Here is a 19,785-nt window from a genome sequence, read left to right as displayed (position 1 = left end):
GTTCATTCAAGAAAATGGAGGTATTTCAACTGAGTAAAGACGACCCCTGCTCAGTGGTTTGTATATTCTCCAGACATTCACTGAGCTTCTGTCCTCTGAAATGCCCTTTCTTAGTAATGAGCACCACCATAAGCAGGACCCACCAACCCACAGGAAGACAGTGGGAGCTGCAGCCATATAATGAAGGTGGTGAGGTATCCCGTAAGTCATATAGAATAAGCAAAAGAATGGGAGAGGTGGTGGGGCTCCAGGGGACAGTACTCAAATGTAAAAGATATGACCAGGATAGTTTGGGGCTTTGGGAAACTTTGATGCCTCCTGTGGGGGTTGATTGTATTGAAGCTGAGTAGTGGCAGTGGCCAGATCTTGCTGATAGTGTGTTTTGGGCTTGAGGAGATAGAATGAAAAGAGAAATTGGAAATTCCTTCTGGATCATGTATAAACCAGAGAGAAATGTCCACCCGAGGCAGGTAGAAGGGTGTCTTCCCTGTACTTCTATCCCATTGTAGGAGTACACAGTGAAGACACAGGTGTTTCATCCACATTACCTGCAAGGATTTCCCGAGAAATAAGGGTCTTGCTCCTTGTAGCAATGCCCCCAAGTTACTGGGCAGGCATTCTTCTCCCTGGCCTGGGAAAGCCAGGTCTGACTCCAATGAAATAATACATTATTTCTGTTTCTGCCGGGCCTGACCAGCAGCCCCTGAGCGATGGATGAATGATTACTCTGACACATGTTTCTGTGAAATACAGAGCTAAGGGACTTCTTGGCTTAAACCAAACAGCCTGTTTCGCCTGCCTCCTTAGGCTGTTATTGTAACAACAGCTTGAACTAACCTATTAGATACTATCAGTAGCATATGTATCCTTGAGAAGACACACGCCTCTGTAGTGTCCTTTAAGCAAGGACTTCTAAAGAGGAAACAAAGATTCCAGTAAAACACCCGGGGGCTCAGACTTCTTTGGAAAAGTCAAGGCAGGCACGGCCACCTTTGCCCAGCTCCCCCTAGAGGCCCCTGACCTTTCGGAGATTCCTCCTTATTAAATTTCCAACCAAGTCCCATGCTTTCCCACATCTCCCCATTTTTTGTTTTGCTGGCTGCAGAAGAAAGAGGGAGGCAGCGAAATTTCTGCTTTGGAATGTCGGGGTCCGTGAAGCCTGTTCACTCTGGAGTTCAGATTTTTTTTATTATTATTTAAAGTGTTACATATGTCTCCTTTTTCTCTGATTGATACCCCCCCCGGGCCATTCCCTCCCCCAGGACAAACCCCCACCACCCCAGTGTCTGTGTCCGCTCATTATGCTAATATGCATGCATACAAGTCCTTTGGTTGATCTCTAACCCCCCTTCCCTGCCTTCTCTCTGAGGCTGGACGGTCTGTTCAGTATTACCTTGCCTCTGCATCTGTTTTTGTTCATCAGTTTATGTTGTTCATTATATCCCACATATGAGTGAGGCCGTGTGATATTTATCTTTTTCTGACTGGTTTATTTCTCTTAGCATAATGCTCTCCAGTTACATCCGTGCTGTTGCAAATGGTAAAAGTTCCTTCTTTTTTATAGCAACACTAGAGGCCTGATGCATGAAATTCGTGCAAGGGGTTTGGCACTCACAGCCCTGGCCAGCCCTGGCAGCCCCTCACTGCCTCACTGCCTCACTCCCCGGCTGGCCCTCGCAGCCCTGGCTCTGTCCAGAAGGTCATCCAGATGGTTGTTCTGCTGTTCGGTCTAATTAGCATATTAGGTCTTTATTATATAGGATAGTGTTCTATTGTGTTGATGTACCACAGTTCTTTAATCCACTCATCTGCTGATGGGCACTTAGGCTGTTTCCAAATCTTAGCTATTGTAAATTGTGCTGCTATGAACATAGGGGTTCATATATCCTTTCTGATTGGTGTTTCTGGTTTCTTGGGATATAGTCCTAGAAGTGGGGTTACTAGGTCAAATGGAAATTCCATTTTTAACTTTTTGAGGAAACTCCATACTGTTTTCTACAGTGGCTGCCCCAGTCTGCATTCTCACAACAGTGCAAAAGGGTTCTTTTTTCTCCACATCCTCACCAGCACTTGTCCTTTGGTTTGTTGATGATAACCATTCTGACAGGTGCGAGGTGGTACCTCACTGTTGTTTTGATTTGCATCTCTAGGATGATTAGTGACTTTGAGCATGTTTTCATATGTCTCTCAGCCTTCTGTATGTCCTCTTTTGAAAAGTGTCTATTTAGGTCCTTTGCGGAGCCCATTTTTTGATTGGATTGTTTATCTTCCTTTTTGTAAGTTGAATGAATTGCTATACATTTTGGAGATTAAGCCCTTTTCTGAGGTAGCATTGGCAAATATGTTCTCCCATGCAGTGGGCTTTCTTGTTGTTTTGTTGATGGTTCTTTTGCTGTGCAGAAGCTTTTTATTTTGATGTAGTCCCGTTTGTTTATTTTCTCCTTAGTTCCCATTGCCCTAAGAGCTGTATCGGTAAAGATATTGCTACGACATATGTCTGATATTTTGCTGCCTGTGGAGTCTTCTAAGATTTTTATGGTTTCCCATCTTACATTTAAGTCCTCTATCCATTTTGAGTTTATTTTTTTGTATGCTGTAAGTTGGTGATCTAATTTCATTTTTTTGCATGTATCTGTCCAATTTTCCCAACAGCATTTATTGAAGAGACTGTCTTGACTCCATTGTATGCTCTTGCCTCCTTTGTCAAATATTAATTGATCATAATGGCTTGGGTCTATTTCTGGGTGCTGGGTTCTGTTCCATTGATATATATGTCTGTTCTTGTGCCAGTGTAGTATAGCTTGATATCTGGTATTGTGATCCCTCCAACTTTGTTCTTCTTTTTCAGGATTGCTGTGGCTATTCGGGGTCTTTTTTTATTCTAGGTGAATTGTTGGAGAGTTTGTTCTAGATCTGTGTTATATGCCATTAGCATTTTATTTTATTTATTTTATTTTTATTTTTTGCTATATTTCACTATTTTTTTAAATTGTTTGAAATATTACAAATAGTAGTACATATATCTCCTTTTTTCCCCCATTGACCTCCCCCTGGCCACCCCTTTCTCCTAGTACATGCCTTTACCTGCCCCCCCCCCAGTGTCTTGGATCCATTGGTTATGCTTATATGCATGCGTACAAGTCCTTTGGTTAATCTCTTACAGCCCCCCCACCCCCCAACCTCCTCTGCCTTCCCGCTGTAGTTTGACAGTCTGTTCAATGCTTCTTTGCCTCTGTATCTATTCCCCCCCATTTCTTTCCTTTAAAAAAATCTTGCCTCTGCAGACTAGAAATAAACATATAATAACAAAAAACGTTTGAGTCCCAATTTCAATGTCCAACAGTTCTGAGTCCCCGTTTCAATGTCAAACATTTCCTTATGTGTACATGTCAGCAATGATATCTGGATGGTGGGCACATGATGCCAATGCAGGTCCGACCCTCTCTGGTTTAGTCCTAGGCAACCTGCTGCGACGCACTGCTGCTGACTGCTAGCGTGGCAAGGCGTCGTCAGCGTCTTCCATCTCTGGACTGTTTCTCCTCTTGTCTTCGTGGTTGGAGCAGACCTGTCAATTCCTAAAGTGGTAACTAAAATTTCTATTGGTAGTTCATCTCATGGTAAAATTCCTGAACATGCAATGAAACTAAAGCAGTCATATTTTTGTGCAAAAAATTAAAATTTAAAGTTATCAAGACTGCATTATAAAATTTACAAAAGCCTCCATTAATCAAAAAAAGGGGGATAGTAGGGTAATATCATGTAAGGAAAAATATCTTATAAGTAAATTACATCTAGAAAATTTTTGCTTTACAAAATTAATTTTCATTTGTAATGCTAACAGCAAGACACCCATGAGAAACACACATGGTGTCTAAATAAGACAAAGGAAAATTGTTTGGGCAAAAATAAAAAGGATCCCAAATCAATTATATTGAAAAGATTCCTTTATTAACTTTTGGTCGAGAATATGTTTTTATATTTTCAGAAAACAACTCCAAGACCATGTGGATTCCTGCAACAGAGAGGAATTGACAGGTCTGCCATTAGCATTTTAATGGGAAGTGCATTGAATCTATAGATTGCTTTAGGTAGTATGGATAGTTTAATGATGTTGATTTTAGCAATCCATGACCGGGTAGGTTCTTCCATTTGTTTATGTCTTCCTCTATGTCTTTCTTCAATGTCCTGTAGTTTTCTGGGTACAGGTCTTTTACATCCTTAGATAAGTTTATTCCTAGGTATCTTAATTTTTTTGGTGCAATGGTAAATGGAATTGTTTTTTTAGTTTCTCATTCTGTGAGTTCATTATTGTTGTATAAACAAAGCCATATATTTCTGGGTGTTAATTTTGTATCCTGCTATATTGCCAAATTAATTTATAAAGTCTAGTAGTTTTTTGATGGAGTCTTTGGGGTTTTCTTTTTACAGTATCATGTCATCTGTGAATAATGACAGTTTTTCTATTCTTTTCTTATTTGGATGCCTTTTATTTCTTCTTCTTGTCTGATCGCTATGCCTAGTACTTCCAGCACTACGTTGAACAGGAGTGGTGAGAGTGGGTGTCCCTGTCTTGTTCCTGTTCTTAGGGGAAATGAGTTTAGTTTTTGCCCATTGCGTATGACGTTGGCTTTAGGTTTGTTATTTAAGGCTTGTACTATGTTGAGGTATGATCCCTCTATTCCCACTTTGCTGAGAGTTTTTATCAAGAAAGGGTGTTGGATTTTGTCAAATGCTTTTTCTGCATCAATTGATATGATTATGTGATTTTTGTCTCTCAATTTGTTTATGTGATGTATCACATTTATTGACTTGTGGATATTGTACCATCCTTGCATCCCTGTAATAAATCCCACTTGGTCATGGTGTATGATCTTTCTAATGAAATTGCTAGAATTTTGTTGAGGATTTTAGCGTCTATGTTCATCAAGGATAGTGGCCTGTAGTTCTCTTTTTTTGTGGTGTTTTTGTCTGGTTTTGGAATTAGGGTAATGTTGGCTTCATAGAAAGAGCTTGGAAGTGTGTCATCCCCTTGAATTTTTTGGATTAGTCTGAGGAGGATAGGATTCTTCTTTGAATGCTTGGTAGAACTCTCCTGTAAAGCCATCCAGATCAGGGATTTTGTTTGCTGGAAGATTTTTGATTACTGCTTCAATTTCTTGGGTAGTTATCAGCCTATTTAGTTTTTTTTATTATTATTCTTTCTGATTGTGTTTTGGAAGCTTGTATTTTTCTAAGAATATGTCCATTTCCTCGAGGTTGTCCAGTTTGTTGGAATAGTATTTTTTCATACTCCTTTGTATTTCTGTGGGGTCGATTGTTACTTCACCTCTTTCATTTCTGATTTTGTTTATTTGGGTCCTCTCTCTTTGCCTCTTGGTGAGCTGGCTAGAATTTCATCAATCTTGTTTATCCTTTCGAAGAACCAGGTCTTGGTTTTATTGATCTTTTGTATTGTTGGTTTTTTTTTGTCTTTATGTCATTTATTTCTGCTCTGATCTCTATTATTTTCTTCCTTCTGCTAACTCTGCGCTTTCCTTGTTTCTCTCTTTCTAATCTGTGACTTGTAGGGTTAGATAACTTATTACCACTGCTCCTTGTTTGTTGAGGTAGGCTAGTAGAACTATGAACTTCCCTCTCAGGACTGCTTTAACTGTGTCCCATAGATTTTGGATTGTTGTGTTTTCATTGTCGTTTGTTACCAGGATGCTTTTTATTTCTTCTTTGATCTCTTTGGCAACTCAATCATTGTTTAATAGCATGCTATTTAGCCTCCAATTGTTTGATTTTTTTCATTGTAGTTTATTTCTAATATTATGCCATTTTGATATAAGATGCTTGATATGATTTCTATATTCTTGAATTTGAAGAGACTTTGCATGTGTCCCAATATGTGGTCTATCTTTGAAAATGTCCCATGTGCTATTGAGAAGAATGTATATTCTCTAGCTTTTGCATGAAATGTTCAGGAGATGTGAATTTTCTCTGATCTAGTGATTCATTTAGGATTGATGTTTCTTTGCTGATTTTTTTGTTTAGAGGATTTATCCAGTGGTGTCAATAGAATATTAAAGTCCACTGCTATGATTGTATTCATGTGGATCTCTCCCTTGATATCTTCCAGATGTGTTTTTATGTATTTGGGTGCTCCTGTATTGGATGAATATATGTTTAACAGAGTTATACCCTCCTGTAGAATTGATCCCTTTAGTATTATGAAGTGGCCTTCCTTATCTCTTGTTATGGCCTTCACTTTGAGGTCTAATTTGTCAGATATAAGTATTGCTACCCCAGCATATTTTTTCATTTCCATTGACCTGAAAAAATTTCCCCCATCCCTTCACTATCAGTCTGGGTGAGTCCTTTGTTTTGAGGTGGGTCTCTTGTAGACAGTAGATATATGGGTCATATTTTCTTATTTATTCAGCTGCCCTCTGTCTTTTGATTGGAGCATTGAATCCATTTACATTTAAGGTTATTATTGATAGGTACTTGTTTGTTGCCATTTTTATTCTTTATGCCCATGTTCCTTCTTCCCTTACTATTTCTTCTTTCTACAGAAGTCTCTTTAGCATTTTTTTACATTGCTGGCTTGGTGGTAATAAACTCCAATAGCCCTTTTTTGTCTGTGAAGCTCCTTACTTCACTTCAATTTTGAATGATAGCCTTGTTGGGTATAGTATTCTTGGATTCAGTCCCTTCCTTTGCATCACTTTGTATATTTCATTCAATTTCTTTATGGCCTGATGTGTTTCTGTTGAGAAATCAGTTGATAGTCTAATGGGAGATCCCTTCTGGGTAACTTTCTGTCTCTCTGGCACCCTTTAAGACTCTTACTTTTTTGTTGGTGTTTGCCAATTTAATTATGATGTTTCTTCATGTCAGTCTTTTGGGGTTCAGTTTGTTTGGGACTTTGCAAGCTTCTTGGGTTGTGTGCGTTTTTTCTTCCCAATCTTAGGGAAGTTTTCTGTCATTATTTCCTCAAACAGGTTTTCTATTCCTTGCTCAGTTTCCTCTTCTTCAGGCACCCCTATTATGCAGGTGTTGTTTCATTTCGTGTTTTCCAAAGCTCCCTTAGGCTCTCCTCCTGCTTCTTAAGTTTTTTTTTTCCAGTTGCTGCTCTGCTTGGGTGTTTTTTGCTACCTTGTCTTCTAGCTCACTGATGCAGTCGTCATCTCCTTCTAGTCTACTGCTGATGCTTTCTATTGTGTTGTTTATTGCAGCTATATCATTCTTCATCTATTCTTCGTTCTTCTTCATTTCCTCTTGATTCTTACATATGTTCTTGAATTTGTCTTCCATCCCTCTTAGCATCCTTATGACCATTGCTCTGAACTCTTTCTGTGTCAAATTGTTTGCCTCCATTTCATTTACTTCCTTTTCTGGTGATTCCTCCTTTACTCATTCATTTATTTTTTGTATGGGGGCTGTTTCTTTGTCTAGAAACAGCTCCTCTCAGGGTGTCTGGTTTTTGCTCCTCTCAGGGTGTCTGGTTATGTGGCTCTACCTACCATGTTGACCAAAAGGCACAAAATACAACTTGACAAGTCATGACACAGAGGGAACAAAACATGAATGTATTCATGACACCAATAACCCCAAATAAAGGTGACCGCCAGAGAAAAAAGAATTATGGGAGAGAAAAGTGCACAAAAATGATACAGAGAAAAGGAAAAAATGATAAGAGAGAAAATAAATAGAAATAAACAGAAGAGGGAAAAGTATACATATATGGGAATAAAACTCCACAAAACCAACAAATAAACCGAACAATGCAAACAACAAACACCCCGAAAAAAAGGGGGACAACGGAATCTGAAGAGGCAGAGCTTATTTCTAAAAGATTAGGTAAAGGAATTGAATGAATGGGTGAATGGCCATGATTCAGTATAAAGGAGGTAGAAAGAGAATGAGTGTATAAGAAAAAAAGTAAAAAAAAAAATACACAATTAAAAATACATAATGTGTTCCTTTTCTTTTATCTATCTATCTATCTATCTATCTATCTATCTATCTATTTATCTATCTATCTATTCGTCTATTTTTGGAAAAGGAGAATAAAGTAGAGAGCAAATAGGCTTGAGATTGGTGAGTGAAACTAATTAAGCTATTAGCAAGCAAGGAGAGGAAAAAGAGAAACATACAATAAAAACAAAAAATAAACAACAACAACAACAAAAATTGGCTAGTGCAGAAAGAGAAAAGAGAAGGGTGCATGGGCTTGTAGGAGGTTAGAGGAAATTAGATATATGACTAAGCCATCAGAGACTACCATAATAGTAATGCCTCAATAAAGCAGGTAAAAGGATCAATTTTTAATAAGGAGTTCTAAGATAGGAGAGAGAAAACCTAAAGCAGGAACAGGAGTACAAAAACAGGATGAAAAAGGGAGAAGTGAGGAAGAAAAGATTGGCAAAAAGGAAAAAATGAGATTAAGTAAAATAATGATAAAAAATAACAAAATTGTAGAACACTAATCCAAAAAAATACAAGGTTAAAAATGATGATGATGATGGTGGTGGTGGTGATAATAATATAAGAAAAAAATTAATTTCTAAAGTAAAAGATAAAAAAGTGAATTAGTGAGGTGTAGTGCACTTCAGCTGAGTTTTATTGTCCCATGGGGGTTGGTTTAAGACCCCTCTCTACTGTTCTGTCTGCCATGTCTCAGTTTCTTGTTAGGTAGTCAGCACCTTGTTGAAGTTTCCAGCTATCTAACACGCCTCTGTCAGACTCCACAGCTTTGGTTTCAGGCAGGTGTGATCAATCTGCCCGCTTTGTTTGTCTTCCTGCTTTCAGTGGTATTTACAGGAGCGTCCATTTCTGACAGGGGCTCTAGGTGGGGGTGTTGCTGTATCAGTTTCTGGGACCAAATGGCCCCTCAACCCAGTCCCCAAGGGCTCTCTGGGAGTATTTTGAATTCTTGTTTCCCTGCTGAGCTCAAGGCTGGGTGTGGCAGTGCTGCTAGGAGGGGCTGACTTTTCAGGAGAAAAATGGCTGTTCAAGGTTGGAGGGACCGGACTGTCCCAGAGCTGGCTTCCTGGTTGCCTCTCCCTGTTTTGCTCCCCAGCTTCCACAAAACCACCTTCCCCTGCATGGCAGCCTCGGTAAGTGTTTGTAATTGAAAGATCTTATGTTCCGGGTTTAGAGAGCAAAAGCAAGGAAAATATAAAGACAGAGCAACCACGCCACTGTGCATCCCTTCTCCCTGCCCCCCTGCACTGTGTGGCTGGTGCAGAACTTCAGGCTGCCTGAGTGCAGCCACCCAAGGCTGTGGACTTAGATCTAGAGGCCCCCAGTGCCAGCAGCCCTGTGGACCCCCTTCCACAGTTGAGTGTTACACGTGCACCCAAGGGACGCAGACTTGGTGCAGTGCATTTTCCTTCTAAACCTTTAGTCCTGGTTGCACACATCTCTCTCCAGCCCAGATCCCTGATGCTACCATTCTCCAGGAGTCCTCTGTCCCTTCGGGCCACGGATTGTCCCACCAGCTGTGTTTAATTTGCCAATTCCAGGTGGATGTTATTCGATTCAGCTGTTTCTTCTATCTGCTCCATGAGAAGGTGCAGAACAGGTCTGCCAATTTGTCCACCACTTTGTCTCCCCCTGAACAAAATTTTTATGGCCCGTGGCCAGGGAGGCTGGAGTCTCGGTGCTCGTGGGTTTGCAGCCGAGGCAGCAGGTCCCTGGCTGGTGTGGCAGTAGGGTCCCGGGTTGTGTCTGAGGTCTCCCCGGGTGAAGGTAAGGCTGGGCTTCCCATCACAGCACTCTCCCCTTCAAGATGGCAAGGTGTCTGCAGCAGATCTGGCTACCCTGGGAGAGATTGCAGTGGTAGCAGAGGCTGCCTGGGAAGGGGACCCTGGTCCGCCAGCCGCCAACATTCCTGCAGAATATAACTGTCCCTCACTCACACACACACAAACTCCCCACACACTCCCCTTTTGCTCCCTCATCCACTCACACTCTCTTCCTCACTGCCATTCAGTTGGCTGCCATGTTCAAAACTCCCCTGCAGTTCTGACTTTGTAGACTATAAGAAAAACAAAGAGAATCACAATGACAGCAATGGTTAGTCCAATCAGGTACCAATTGATTCTGGGAAACCATGTGGTGGGGTCTATCCACTCTAAATGCTCCTTTACTGTATTCCAAGCAGTCGTCTGTTTTTCAAGTTCATTGATAACAAGTAAGGACTCTTTAATTTGCCTTTGCAACATGTTTACTTCTTCAGTAAGGTTATCGTGAAAGACACCTCATAGATCTTTTAAACATCAATCCACTGATGGTGACTGTGTAGATTGGGGCCCATAACAAAGACATAGGGGTGAGTGGTGCAACTTAGGCTATCGTCATATGATTATCAGTAAAAGTCCTACTATGGTGGCTGGAGGAGTTCTGGTAGTCACCGTGCTCCAGTTTCAAAGGGCTGGAAATATGGCCTAATCTCCATGAAGTTTCCTGAACTGGCAAGCCTAGTACTCGAGGTCTTGGGGAACTCATCCCTCCCTCAGTCCAAACCACATGCCTGCATAACCGATGTAACTAGTATTTGACGTACAATGTACCAGAATGTCAGTATGGTTGGCTTGCAAATGACCATGTGGGCTCCAATCTATAACCTGTTGGTCCCCTAGGACTGTCAAATGGGCATGATTTCCTCGACAAACTTCCCAATGGAATGCCTCATCAGAGGGGTCCCACCACTTATTTTGCTTACAAGGAGGGATGGGAGGCACAGTAGCATTAGTCAGATTGCCCCAGGCCAGATTGCCTGCTGAGAGAAAGGTTAGCTGGGCCTTAATCTGATCATGTTTAGGAATTATATACAACCAACTCTGATTATGAGCTCTCATACAGCACAGAGAGGAATTGGAGGAGGTAATGCATAAGGCTACAATTGGAAACAGGTCCTAATGAATTCATGCAAAGAAACGTATTGCCACTTATGAAGAATTGTGAAATTCTGGCGGGATATGTAGGCAAGGAAATATATAGTTTACCAAATTGCTTTAAAAATGCTTTCTTATATCTGAAAAACAAAAATGTAAGAATTAGCGGTACTTTCAACAAGTGTTATAAAAATCTATATAATTATTTTTCTATTCATTCAGCCCCATAATAAAATTTTTGTTTCTCCTGATTTTTCCTGCTAGTACTTCTATCAATCCAGATACTTTACAGAGTAATGCAAATGACATGGAATCTTGCCCTTTCTGCAAAACACAATACTCTAGAACAATAATTAGAGCTGCAAATGAAAGCATGATTATTTGAAAAAGCTTCCCATGTACCTTAAGTAGAAAATTTTCTTTCACGGGAGAGAAAACAAACACTTGAGGCATTCCAGAGCCTACTGGAATGATCTAAAGCCAATTCTAGGTCAAGGAAAAGTTTCTTAAAATTCAAACCCTGGGAAGGTAGTCAAATACATTAGAGTAAAAGATTATATATTATTATTATTAAGCAGTATTAAGTAATCTATTCATTTAAAGTAATGAAGTTCTGATTAACATAACATAACCATTTTAATAATGTATATAAAACCTTTGCTTCCTAGGCAAATACAGGAAAACTTTTTTACTTTCAGAAATAGGCTTATTTTTCCAATGGAAAATATACTCATATTATTAAGAAGCTTAACAGAGATAACGTGACCTTGACAACTCTCAGAAGGCTGGAGAAAGGGTAGGTGTATATGTGGGGAGATAGCAGGTATGGGGTTTGTTCTCAGGACTGTATTAACTCCTGGGCCTCTAATGGCTTTAGTGTAAAAGTATCATTTTTTTCCTTTACAAGGAGAGTTCCCCACCCCACTGCTGCTGCTACTGCAGCTATTCAAAGGTACTTCTGTAGCTCCAGTCCTCTAGAATAAATACTTGGGGACTTTAAATAATTATTTCCCATATTTTTCTTTTTTTGAGTAGAATGATAATATGAAATCTTATATATAAGAAGAGATTTTAAAAAGAAAACAGAAAAATACCACAACCCTTCAGTAAATGAATGAGTACTCACAAAAGGGTGGACTGGGACACTAGGCTTAGAATTTTATCCCACACTAACCCAGCACAGCAAATGGGTTCTGAGTGGCACAAAGCCCAAACAGCTGATACGGAGGATTCCCTATGTTCATAAAATGGTGAAGTGCAAACTGAGTTCCCTAAAGATAAGAAAGCAAGCCAAGTACATCAATCAGTAACCAAGTTACATTACAGACAGACAAGAACTTCTACTAGCTACGAGTTTCCAGTGGCTGATGCCTTGAGAAGGAGGGCAGGAAGTGTCCCCAAGATTAAGAATTCTTGGCAGCTGCTGGGAAGTTCCTGCAATCCCTGCCACGTGTTCACCCTGCCACTAGTAGCCGGGTCCCTTAGCCAAGTGAAATATGCCCATCTTTAAACAAATTAAACCAAACAACAAAGACACAAAATAACAATCAACAGAGACACTCTATGTACAATATTTACAGGTGTGCCCACCCCGCAGACAAGACTTAAAAAACCAGAGTCCTTTCCATGGATCTTTCAGAAGATGTCTTATAGTGCCTGGGACTTATAGCCAGAATGCAGCCCAGAGGTTTCCAGGTGGGGTCGCCAGTGAACACCCACAAACAGCCTGTTGTTCACAGATCTCATTATGTTCTTCTCTCCATAGTAAATGTTGACTGGCATCAAGAGTTGTTTTGGCCAAAGTCTGCCAGTCCCAAGACATCATATGGTAATTTTCAGACAAAGCATTAAGGAGTCCTTTTGTAAATGGACTGCTAGCTCCATTTTCTCTAATAATTTTTCTTATTTCTTTAAAGGTATTAAAGGAAAGTGGTTCATGTATCCGATTACCTTGAGTATCTTTCATAACCAGGCAAGCCAAAAGCTCTCCTAACATAGCTTGACTGACACGTGATCCCATAAGTGAGGATCTAGTTGAGCTTTCCCACACCACAGGTGGAGGATCGGGAAAGGGTTCCTCTGATGGTGGAGCCTTAGGTATTACAAGCTCTACAGGCTCTACTTTGGGAGGAGGGGGCGGTGTTAAACCTGGCATTCTGTAGACTTTTGATCCTCAATGTGCAGTGGGGCGGCCACCTTCATCAGCTCCCCCTGAAGGCCCCCCACCTTTCGGAGATTCCTCCTTACAAACTTTCCAACCAAGTCCCATGCTTCCCCACAGGATTCCTTGAGTTTACCTTGGCCAAGTTCAAGTAAGGGCCAGATTTACTGAGAAGAAATGAAGAAAAATTGTTGGTTTTAATGGAAGAACCGCATGCAAAAGTGGAAAGGCTCTAATCGTGGATTGGAATTCTGGGGAACTGTGGGTTAGTTGCAACTTGTTGGCAAGGACTCCACACCAAAATCCAATAAGCTATCATCTAGTAGGGAGGTACCCAGCTGCAATTTGTGAAGATGTCCTATTCAGTTTCCAATTGCATTGTAAGTTCAATGAAAAGCCATGGAAATAAATGTGTAGAGGACAGAGTGGTGTGGTCTGGGGTGATAATAATACAAAAAATAACTAACAACCACTGTAGATCTCATAGATGCAATTGTCCATGTCCATGCCCATTCGGAAGGCAACAGAGGCTCACAGGGAAATACTGGGACCTTGCATCAAAAGGAAGGAAAAAACTCACATCCCCATGAGATTTCAGGGGGTATTGCCATGGAAAGTGCAGAAAGGTCCTCTTGAATGAAGAGGGTGAGCCCTGTCTGCTGAGATGTGTAGAATGATTTGAAAATTCATGTGATGGGGGATTTGAAGCACCTTTCACACAGCAGGGGGGTGCTGGAAAAGGGTGGAGAATTTCAAGAGAAATGTGACTTTCTGAGAAAGTCCTCCCAGAAATGAAGGTTTTTTGTTTGTTTGTTTGTTTTTTGTTGTTTGTTTTTTTTCTTTTCACTCCAGATTACAGCAGCTGCATTTTAGAGCTTCTACCATGCAACTGTCGACTGGGAGATGTCAAGTGTTCATCCTCACCTTGTCTTCCTCTTCCCTGAATGAATGGGGACCCTGCATTGCCAGTCCTTTGTACTTAGCAAGGGTTTTGTGATGACCCTTTGCCACTGAATGTTGAGCAGCAGCGTTGTTTGTCACAGCCATTTCTACAGAAGGTGGCACAGGGTCCGTGGATTTATTCTCAAGCCATGAGAACGCAGACACAGAGCACTGTGCTAGCTCACCCAGGGACATAAGCCATGCACATTTTCCCTTGAGAAGTGAGATGCCAGATTGTGTTCCTTTAAGGCCCTGGGCAGGGAGGGGGGTGTTCAAAAGAGGAGCCGGCCCACTGGAAGCTGGCTGCAGGAATTCCTTCATGCCTCCTGCAACCCTAGGCTCCTGGGCCACTCCAATCTACCCTTCAGTGCAGTGATGAGTGTTGGTAAGGAGGCCAACAGCAAACTGGCCCTGTTGGCATGGTGGTGCCCTCCTTCTGGGGCCCTGCCCGTTGCCCCCATCACCACTGCTGCCCACTCTCTCTCCACCCTGGCCCCAGTCTGCACATCTTGGGGCTTTGCTCTGCCTGTGTCCCCACAGCCCTCAGAAGAATATCCCCTTTCAGCCAGTATGGTTCAGGCAGAGCTAGTAGAATATGAGGTGTCAACCTGGTGAGTGCCCTAGTGATTGATAAATTATAATCATTGTCATGTGAACATGAGGGTAATCACTGTGACTGCAAGTTATCTAAATATATAAAAGCCTAATATGCAATGTGTCCCCTTGGGAGTTTGACCAGGAGACCAGGAGTTCGATTGGTCACTATGCCATGCACTGCCCACCGGGGGGTGGCGCAGAACAAAGGAAGGCCCCAGCCGGCAGCCAGAAGGCCCGATCAGCCCTGATCACCAGCCAGGCCTAGGGACTGTACCCATGCACAAATCTCATGCACTGGGCCTCTAGTTTCCAAATAATTCCTTTGTTACACTCAAATGCTTGATTAAACTATTGGCCTTGTTCAGGTGATTATTAGAGGGTGGTGTTAGAGGCTGAGGCTGAGGCAGAGAGGGTGGCAGGGGTGCCTTGGCAGTTACCCAAAAAACCAGCTTGGACCTTGGGATCTACAAAGGCAGTTTGAGAAGATGAAAGGCTGTAGCAGATGGCAGGGGTGGTCCCCAGGTTGCCCCCCAGGGGTAGCTCCTGGGCCTCCTGAGCTGAGTCCTTGGGTCAGAGAAGATCTGGCAGACCACCTGCTGAACTGCAAGTCGGCCATGTCAGGGAGAAGCTGCAGGTCTGTGGGGCTGGCGTCACATGGCCTTAGTGGCCAGGCCCAGTCATCCTGGTGCTTTTCCCCTGTGGGTGACACTGAAAGACCCTGTGCAGAGCAAGGATAGGATCACACTTCTGTTCTGCAAAAGCCACCTGGGAGACTGACCATGCGGGGCTCCAATGGCAGGACTGCCCATAGTGGGTTCCTGTCACTTTCCTGACAGGAATTTGAGACTGGATTAGGCCTTGGCATGGGGCTGGAGAGGACCTGCAGATTCCAGAGATGTTAATGAGGAGCAATAGGCCTGGTTTGTGGAGGAATCCAGCTTGGGGACTCAGGGAGAGCTGAGAGCTGAAGGCAATTCAGGAAGGCTTGGCTTCACGCTGCCTGGTTCTGTGTGCTCATGTTTACTTTATATTTTGCTTTTTAAAAACACATCTATCACCACTCAAGGTCCTCTTTCATCTTTATAAATTTTGAAAAATGCAGTGGACTTCATGCTGAAAATTGGCAAACCACTTACAGAGAATCCCCATATACCCCAAACACAGTTTGCCTGATGATTAACTAGTCACACTTGTGTGCTGAATGTGTAGCAGCTCATGAGTTATTATCAATGTGTTATTATGAGCCACAGTGCATTCTTTATTAATATGTCCTGTTTTAAAATATTTCCCTGCTGTCTTTTTCTCTGTTTCAGCATCACATCTAGGATCCCACATTCTTCTCAGCTGCCGTATCTTCTTAAGAGTCCTCTTGGCCCTGAGAGTATCTCAGACCCTATTTCTTTTGATGACCTTGATCATTTTGAGAAGTTCTGGGTAGGTCCATTATAGGATGTGCATGCACTGAGATTTGTCTGACGTGTTTCTCAATATTAGACTGGGGCTCCGGGTTATGGGAGGATTACCAGGGAGTTAACTACCATAATCATCACATCATATGAAGGGCACCTACATATTATGATTTTCATTGCTGATGCTGACCTTGATCAGGTGACACAGGTAGGGTTTGTCAGGTTTCACCACTGTAAAGTGACCCTTTACTTGCCCTTTCCACATTGTCCTCTTGGAAGGAAGTCTCTCTGTTTAGCCATGGCCACTTCAGGGGTCAGGGGTTTTGCTCACCCTCCCTGAAGGAAGTGAATGTACCTCAATGGTTTGTAATGATAATGCAGGAGAAGTTTTGTACTCATGTATTGGGTTCTTTATCATTGAAACATTTGTTTATCTCAGTAAATTACCCCGGCTTCCTTCTGTAGCTGATGTCTATTTTCATTCTGTATTGGTCAGAGGACATACTTTGCTTGATTTCAATCCTTTTGATAGAGTCCTTGTAAGTTTATTGAGGTATGCTTTGTGGTCAAACGTGTGGACTATCCTGAAGAAAGTTACTTGGTGCACTTGAGAAGACATTTATTCTCTTGCTGTTGGGTGGCAGGGAGGGGTTGTTATAGGTGTCTTTCACTGGAGATGGTTTCTTGTGGTGTTCAATTCTTTGATTCCATTATTGAGCTTCTTTCTAGTTGTTCTATCCATTATTGGCAGTGGGGTGCATTGGTCTGCTGGGATTGCTATAAGAAATCCCACAGACTGGGTGGTTCACACAACAGAAATGTATTGTCTCACATAATTCTGCAGGCCACAAGTCTAAGATCCAGGTGCTGGAAAATTTGGTTTCTAGGGAGGAAGGGAGGGCCTCTCTTCCTGCCTTGGAGATGGCTGCTTATTGCTATGTCCTTCACTTGTTTTTTTCTGTGCACAGGGTGAGAGAGAGAGAGAGAGACAGAGAGAGAGACAGAGAGAGAGACAGAGAGAGAGACAGAGAGATAGGGTGGGGGGAAGGAGGAGGAGAAGAGGAAGAAGAAGAAAAAAGTGAAGGAAGAGCCGAAACCGGTTTGGCTCAGTGGATAGAGCGTCAGCCTGCGGACTGAAGGGTCCCGGGTTCGATTCTGGTCAAGGACACGTACCTTGGTTGCGGGCATATCCCCAGTAGGGGGTGTGCAGGAGGCAGCTGGTTGATGTTTCTCTCTCATCGATGTTTCTAGCTCTCTATCCCTCTCCCTTCCTCTCTGTAAAATATCAATAAAAATATAATTTAAAAAAAAATGAAGGAAGAGATCTCTGGTGTCTCTTCCTCTTCTTCAAAGGACTCTCATCCTGTTAGATTGGGGTCCTTCTTTTAAGCCTATTTTCTTCCCTGAAGGCCCCATCTCATAATACAGTCACATCACATGTTAGAGCTGCAACATATGATTTGGTGGGGGCGGGGCGAGGCACAATTCATTCCATTGAGAGGGATATTGAAGTCTCCAACTTCTATTGTAAGACAGTCTGTTTCTTTCATCAGTTCTGTCCATTTTCACATCATTCATGTTGGGGCTGTTTTATTGGGCTGCTTAAGATACCCCTGACCTCTGCTAGTCACTGAATTCTTTGTGATTATAGTTTACTGGTCAGATACTGATATGAGGAAGATTTCCTTAACTAGCTGCAGTCAAAACAAAATGAAGAAAAACAACACACGTGCATATACACAGCAAATGCCCTGGCCCTTGGGTAATTCTCTTTCCCAATGCCTTTAGCTTCCCTTTCAGAAACAAATGATTGACACTCAGAGAGGACAAATGACACCAAATAGTGGAAGAGATGGGAGAAGGACCTAGATCCAGTGCAGTGGTGCCTTCCCACAGTACCCTTCTATCTCCCTATTCAGAGTGAGTATTAGGACCAAAGTTGTCCATCCAGAACAGCTAGAGAACATGGATCACAACGAAACCACTGCAGTATCCTCTCCTCCATGGTGAAGATTACTTGAATTTATCTTTTCTGCCATCCCGTACCCAGGCTCTCTCTATGTTTAAGTACATATTTATGATTATCTTCATATGGGCTTCCTTCAGTCGTGGCTACCTAAAGAAATTGTAATTTTCCTTGGCAGTGAGTCTATGTAAAATAGGTTCTTTGAAAATATCTAAGGCAAGAGCAAACAAAAGGATTCAATGTAGCTACCTTCAAGGCTATGGCAGGAGAGGAACACACAGGTGGGGGAGGGGTATTCTGGTAAGGAGAATAGGGCTGGCATGAGAGTGAGTCAGTGAAATGCTTTGTTTCCACAGAGCTGAATATGCACCTCACCTCCAAATCAGTAATGAAAAGGGGAAGTACCAAAGGATATCCAACTTGGAAATAGAAGATCAGAAATCTGGGAAAGCAAAGTCCTTAATGGAGTCTGAATCCAAGGGTCTGTGGATGGTGATATGGGAAGACAAATGCAGGTGTCCCTAATTGAGCCCACCTTGGGTAGTGAGAAGAATTCCTATATGGAAGAAATGGAAACTAAAGTCAATCCTGTTGTGACCTAATAGAGGTGAGGTTTGCCGGCAACAGAGTTCAAGAGGATCTCCCCCCCGCCCCCAGGACATCAGAGGGTGTGGCTGTCCATTCCCACAGCAACCCCATGGGTAACATTATTTCTGAGGTGCTTTGGGTAGAACTGAGGTTGAGGAATGAGAGGAATGTTCTCACCTGTGCTGGAGCACAACCCTTCTCTAGGAACTCTAAGAAAGAGTAAGAAAATAGGACTCTCTTTTGGGCTCATTGGATCAGGACCCACAAAACAGCAGGTAGAGCTGGAAGAGACCAAAGCAGGAATCTTGTGAGGGGTGCATTGAAGAGTGGGGCTACGTACTGAGACTGGGCCAACCACCAATTTCTGGGAGGTACAGTCCCCCAGGGGCCCATCTGACCCAGGCAGTCTTGGTGGTAGCCCAAGCTGGGACTAACCAGGGCCTTGCCCTTGAGCAATAAAGATGCCATCAACTGCCACCCCCCCTGTAGGGATGGGGGTGGAGATAGGATCTCGACCTCTCAACACATCCAGAGAACTGGCAACAAGAAACAGTCTTCCTGGCAGCATATGAGCACCTTTTCTATTAACCTGACCCCTATTTTCCTGTACTATTTGAAAAGAGAGAAGATGGGGGCTCTAAAGATGTCCCCTCCCCCACACTTGTCCAGGGCCCTCACTCCAGAGCAGCCATAAGTCACTTTTGTGACATGACATGACTTAGGCAGCTGTTTGCCCCACGACCGAGACTCTAGAATTTTGACGACAGTATATATAGGGCATCACGGCTGTGACCAAAGGCATTTCTGATCCCACTTTTGAAGTGTTAGGATCCAGGTACCAAATGCGTGTTGATGTAGAGCATCAACATGGCTAGTCAGAGTACCCATGAGATGCACGAAGCCAAGCTGGCCCCTTCAGAGGATGGACAACCACCAATAATAGTCCAATATGATACATCCCCAGATCCACATGTGGGTCCCAGGGAGGCTTTGGAGAGGCACAGGGGCCAAGAACAGAGCCAAGATCCAAGCCCGCAAGACAACCCACAACCACAGGACCCAAACCAAAGTGCCGCCAATGTGGAAGGAAACAACATTCTTCTTGGGCCGTCCTTCCCAAGAAAGCTTTGGAGGATAGTGGAGGACGACGCCTTCAGGTCTGTGCGCTGGAATGACGACGGAGACACTGTGATCATCGAGGAAAATCTTTTCCAGAGGGAGATTCTCTGCCGAAGG

This window comes from Plecotus auritus (genome assembly GCF_963455305.1).
Source record: "Plecotus auritus genome assembly, chromosome: X".
In the NCBI taxonomy this organism is placed as follows: Eukaryota; Metazoa; Chordata; class Mammalia; order Chiroptera; family Vespertilionidae; genus Plecotus; species Plecotus auritus.
This window is presented reverse-complemented; position numbering follows the sequence as displayed.